General features: G+C 41.5%; 1 protein-coding gene across 2 annotated transcripts in view; it reads right to left on the reverse strand.

Annotated features, from left to right (window-relative positions):
* The window catches only part of FGGY (FGGY carbohydrate kinase domain containing), a 332123-nt gene extending 328947 nt beyond the window's left edge, over window positions 1-3176 (reverse strand). Inside the window, exons 1-2 of one of the 2 annotated variants that reach the window (XM_034778544.1) lie at window positions 3116-3176; window positions 2642-2734 (exon numbers count right to left, since the gene is read on the reverse strand). The gene's annotated coding sequence lies outside the window, so the exon portion shown is untranslated. Of the gene's footprint in view, window positions 1-2641; window positions 2735-2872; window positions 2893-3115 lie in introns of those variants that run through there. The other variant, XM_034778545.1, reaches the window with a different exon arrangement.
* Between the last annotated feature and the right edge of the window lie 2975 nt (window positions 3177-6151).

A 6151-nucleotide genomic window follows, 5' to 3' on the forward strand; every position in this document is an offset into this window, starting at 1 on the left:
GTCGAAGTGAACTAGACAGTAACTATTGTGTTGCATGATTACTCTTGTAAACCATTATATAGTAAGGGCTTTAAAAGAAGAAAAAAAGGGGGGGAAAACTCAGGAAAGTGGAGACCCAGGAACAGATCCTCAGCTGGTGAAAGCCAGCATAGCTCTGCTGAAGACAATGTTGCTATGCTCGTTTATCCTGCCTCCACCTTCTAAACAGGTTAATGTTATTCCCTTGTCTTGTTTGGACTATGTTTGCACTACGGCAGCTACAGCTGCACCGCTGTGGTGCTTCTGGTGAAGATGCTCTAAGCCAGGCGTTCTCAAACTTCATTGCACCGTGACGCCTTCTGACAACAAAAATGACTACAGGACCCCAGGAGGTGGGGGAACGAAACCAGAGCCCACCCGAGCCCTGCTGCCCCAGGCAGGGGGGCCAAAGCCCAAGCCCCACCACCCTCAGGCTTTGGCTTCAGCCTCAGGTGCTGGGGTTCAGGCTTTGGCTTCAGACCTGGGCCCCAGCAAGTCTAAGCCAGGCCTCACGACCCCATTAAAATGGAGTCCTGACCCACAGTTTGAGAACCGCTGCTCTAATCCAATGGGAGAAAGCTCTCCTCTTGGCTTAATAACTCCTGCTTCTGCAAGAGGCAGCAGCAGTTATGTCGGCGGGAGACGCCCTCCTGCCAACATAGTGTTGTCCACACTGGCTCTTTGGTCAGTATAACTTACATTGCTCAGGGGTGTGAATAATCCACACACTTGTGCGACATATGTTATACTGAAATAGTGTGTAGTGTAGACATCGGGCTTTGGATCAGGATCCATGAGGCTATGATTAAGACCCAAGTCGGCTCTGCAAATGGGGGAAGGGGCATTGCTGTTCCTCCCCACGTATGCCTGCCTAGGGGCCCACTGGCACACACAGCTACTGCTGCGTCTTTCTATATTGCCTACGCAAGTTCAATTTGCTTTTAGAGCTCCTCTCCACCAGGATAACTGGAAGAAAAGACATGCCCCAATTATAAGAATTTAGTATAGTCCAATACATTAAACAGAGAAACAAGGAGCTGTGAACTTAATCCCTAAATTAAGTACCTGTCTTTTTTTATACATAGATATTTGCACATGCATGCACACACACACACACACACACACAAAATGTACTAGTTAATGCATTGTTCTATTTTAATTAGTCTCTGATCATTATTGTTTGGCTTCTTCTGCTGCTCTCCCTTTAAGTCCTGGTAATAATATTTAAGCATTTAAAAGGAATAACCTTTCACTAACAGGGATATTTAACAATTTGTTTCAATCATCAACTGATTGCCAAAGACGTTACAGCATAAGTACTGAGCACTTACTCATAATGCCTTTTAAGTACAGACAATTTCAGCGAGGCCTTTAAACATCTGGGCAGAATCTGCAAAGACTGAGATTTGTAAGTGATGCCTCTTTTCCACAGTAGGTGGATCAGCGTGTGCTTGTGCATTAATCTGCTGTCTTTGGGGAATGTTTCCAGTCAGTCATTCTACCCTGATTTTGCTCCGCTTGGTGTTGTTTCAGAAACTGAAACTAACTTGGTCCCAGCATTAAGTAACTGAACAGGAACGAATATGGGGCTTGCTATATATAGGCTGTACAGAGGTGGAGCAACATGTTGAACTAACAGTACATTAAAAGAGATCTATGCTGAACCAATCTGAACACTATTTCTTCATTTGATTATGAGGAGACATGAAATATAAGGCCCCAGTGCTGATGGATTAGCAAGAAAGTGGTCATCCTTAAAATATATGCAGATGTTCAAACACTGTGCTGAATAGCACAGTAATGGAATATTAAAAAGTTTGACACCCATAAAATAAAGCTCTGCTTCAAAATTTCTCCTTCCCTCCACTGGCCAAAGGTCTGCATTTTATCTCTAAGATGCTGCAACCTCTGTTTTTTCCTCATGGGGCTATCTGCATTTCTTAATTACACACACACACACACACACACACAAAGTTGTAATAACATTCATCTGATGGGAGGTTTAATCGGATGAGTAGATGGTGACTTAGTTATGATTAGGTTTGGAAGCATTAGATTTTTAATCAGTAAACATCAATTTCACTGTACACACAAATTGACATATTATATATTCCCATTGACCATAGAAATTTACTGACAGGCAAAGTATGAAAAATGCTGCCCGAGTTTGATTCAAGGCTAAAATTTTGACATATGATGTTGACAATTTGCATTTTAACAGTTATAAAACTTTAACTTTTGGAATCTCAAAGTCTACCATCATTAAATAATTATTGTCTGATCCCGATAATTTCCCACAACTGAGGAAATTTAAAAATAGGTAAAAATAAAAAATAAAATGCTTAAAAAACAAAAACCACCAATATTGCCATGAAAACTTTTTAAAACAAATTCTGCCAACTTTAGTTATTATTACTTTTCATACTAATCAAATTAAAAAAACGTAAAACCCCAGATGAAAGCATATAAATAAAATACAAAGTTGCAAACAAAGGGCATAATTGAAGGGGTATTTTATGCATGGAGTAGCTGCAGAATCAGACCCAAAGAATGGGATAGAATTCAATAGCAAATTTAATATCTGTGGGTCAAAACTTCAAGTCCTTACTCATTTATTACTTACATCAGGCTGATGAAAACTGAATGCAAAGCTGAGGAAATGCTGTTGGGCTTCTCGGTGTTTGATCTACAGTCAATATACACCAGAGTAACTCCACTGAAGAAAAAGAAAAAAAAAAATGCAGTGAACTAGCGTAAGACAAGCATAAGTGAAATCAGATTAAACCCCAGATAAGGTCCTCAGGATTTGGCCTTATGTTACTCTTCGAATACTAATGTTTTAATGTTCACTAACCAAATTAATAGGAACTGAAATGGGATTTCCAACTGCCTGGCAAAAACAAAAACTAGACAGTTCATTTATTGACATTATGGAATATCCAAACAAGACATTTTATTATCACCAAACAAAATACAACAGCTGGAAAAATAAACCTCAAGTTGTCCTTGAGAGTCAGGTTACAGCCCTTAAATGAAATGGAGGAAAACAAACTGAAACAGCAAGGTTTAGAATCCCCTGAAAATTGGACGTGCAGACCTTAATGATTCAGATCAATATGTGGCTGTTTGGTTTGGTGGATGAACAGATAAGGAATCAGGTGGTGGGAAAGGGGCCTCACAAAAGCTGAGCTGTGTTGTAAAACTTGTCAGTCCAACAAACTGTGGGAAAAAAATATTGTTGGCAAAGCACGAGGCATGAAGCCCTGCTAAGCTGTGTTTGCTGAACTTCAGAGGAAAACAGGAGTACAGATGTTAATATTAACATAAGAGCTCCCCAGCTTGGGGGGGAGGGGGAGAAATATAGTCGATGTCCAAAAAAGTTACTCCTATCATTATAAGCCTTTCCAGTTCTATTTAAAGATGGCAAAGGAGCCAACGGGAGAAGCCGTGCTTTGCAGCTCTGCATAAACACCACAAGATAAGGGTGGTACCAGGTGTCAGCTAGCCCTGCAAAGTCACTGAAATGTCAAGGATTGTTTTTCCTCTACTCCCTCTCTCTTGTCTCTGACTGGGAACTGCCGGTGTTTATTTAAAAGATATCCCTCGTATTTGGCAAGAATGCCAACAGGGCAGACGTTAATGGATTATTATTTGGAGCTGGAAGTCTGCCAAGGTGATAAGGATACCCTGCCTATCCAACGGCCTAAAGCCTTACCATTAACAGTGGGAGGCAGAGATGGAATTGTCATGCCAGACTGTTGCTATAGTTAGTCAGACGGGGACTTTAAAAAAGAGCTCCCTCCAATCTATATTTGATCTGACCTATTTAAAAACAAACACACGCACACTTCAGGGGAGTTAGAAAACAAAACACAGATTTAGGGATTCAAAGGAAGGCATCCCAGCTTCGCTTTTCAATTGGCCATAATGAAAGGCTAATCCATTTGCAAGACGAAGGTCCGATTCTCCTCTCTTACAGCTGAGAAAGGGAATAATCCAAAATCAAATGAAATCAATGTGAGTATTTCCAGTGGCTTTGGATCGAGCCCAAGTTGGGAATACCTTAATTGAAGTCAATAGAATTACACTAGGATAAAACCAGTGCAGGCCAGAGACAAACGAAGCTCACCATGTATTAACTTGTGTTCCTTCAAATGCAACAGTGAAACAATAGCGATCAAAATAGTATATCAACTTTCCATCATTGACATCTAGGAAGGGCATTTCTTATCCTTTGTTTAGTTACATTCATAACTGAAATGGTTAATGTCCAAATAACTCGAGGAGAGTGGACTAAAGGAATGTGATGTCTTCTGTCAGAGATCTATTTAGATTAACATTGTTTACTATTAATCGTCTCTGCAAAGCCCTTTCTTTCCCAACCAAAAAAATACCCAACAAACCTCACCAGCCTCTTCCGGCCCTGGTTATCATGTGTTCTCTGGGAGTCAACCTTTCCTATGCCCATCAGATTGCATTCCCTGTAATTAAAAGGTGCTTATAATACAATTTAGCAAAAGCAAGAGCTCTGCTGAAGCACAGTAGTGTTTACTGCTGTGACTGAAACCCTTAAAGGTTAGGTGGAATTTTCTAAGTAGTAATTTTATCTGTTTAGAGCTGGAGGAAAAAGAAATGTTGTGATCATTTGAGAGGTTGGTTTGCCATTGATGAAACCGAAATAAATAGACCTGCTTCTCCTAGCTCTCAGGAACAGAGGTAAAGAAATATTACTCCAGCCAGGCTGCCTGCAATACCTTCTTAAGGAACAAAAGGTAATTAAGGAATTAGCTACTACCTTTTCCTCTTCCAATTTTTCTCTCTTACCTAGCTTTGCCTGAAAACAAAGCTACAGGTTCACATATGCTTGAGTCTGGGGGAGTTCAGATCCAGTTCCAAACAGGGTCGCTGGCCTCTACTACCTCTCTTGGGAGCTGAATCAAAAACCTGGATCAGAATACTCTGAACTGGGGGTGGGTAGTTCAGAGCCAAATTCAAACTTTGTGACTCAAAGGCTCATGTACATTTTTCCTAAAGAAGTTCAGCATCTAGCAAATAGTCCTATTTTCCTACCCATTCATGTTTCATGATGCTTTTGCTCAACTGCTTCTCAAGTCTTTAAAGCCTGGCTATTCTCTGAGAAGTGACAATGAAAACAAACATCTGGCATTCCATAGGCATTCCCAGTATCTAGACATTGTTATGAAAAAAGTGTTGAGTTTACAAGTCAAGAGAGGATTTTTCTAACTGAAAACATGGGATCTGGAAATCAGCCTGGATTGTCTTTCTGCCTTTGATATTCACCAGTATTACAAAGCCATAATACTGACTCCATAGTTTAGGTTGCAAGAGTTTCCATAGTGACGTGGATTTGAACCATTTGACCCCCAACTTTCTGAAAAATTGCTCCTTCTCACCTGAACTGCTTAATGTGTTGTCTCTTGCAAAGGAAGATTTATCTTCAGACATTTGAGGTTAAGCACACAAGGTATTTCTGAGCAGGGCCGGCTCCAGGCACCAGCATTCCAAGCAGGTGCTTGGGGTGGCAAGCTGCAAGGGGCGGCAGTCTGTGTGTTTTTGCTGCCCCAAGCAGCATGCCAAATTGCCGCCCCGGACGGCGGGGGCAGTCCGTGTGCTGTTAGGGCGGCACATGCATTTCCGCGGCAGCGGCAATTCGGCGGCAGCTTCTATGTTCGGCTCCCGCAGCGGCAATTCGGCAGCTTCTGTGAAGCTCTGTGGTGGCAATTTGGCACGCTGCTTCGGGGGGCAGAAAACAGTAGAGCTGGCCCTGTTTGAGTTATGGATCAGGAACACACACTTTTTACAAAATTTCTCCTAGCTTTAGGCCAATGCCTAACAGACTGCTTGCTTTACAAACTTCAGATTTGTTTTAGACACTAGCCCTCAATGAGAACCTTTGCCTAAGACGTTTGGGATTACGGAGACCGAATGGGGCTTTGTTGGGCTGTTAAGGGTCAAATTGCTAAATTCTTGGATGTATTTTAACTTGGGTATGAAGTCTCATAGCAATTAGGAGGAACACGGAGAGCATTCAGAGCCCCAAGTCCCAGGAGACCATTAGCTATGGATCACATTTACTAGGATTTATGTATATAGCCTGAGAAAGTAATAGCTA

Source organism: Trachemys scripta, chromosome 8 (genome assembly GCF_013100865.1).
Source record: "Trachemys scripta elegans isolate TJP31775 chromosome 8, CAS_Tse_1.0, whole genome shotgun sequence".
NCBI classification, from domain to species: Eukaryota; Metazoa; Chordata; order Testudines; family Emydidae; genus Trachemys; species Trachemys scripta.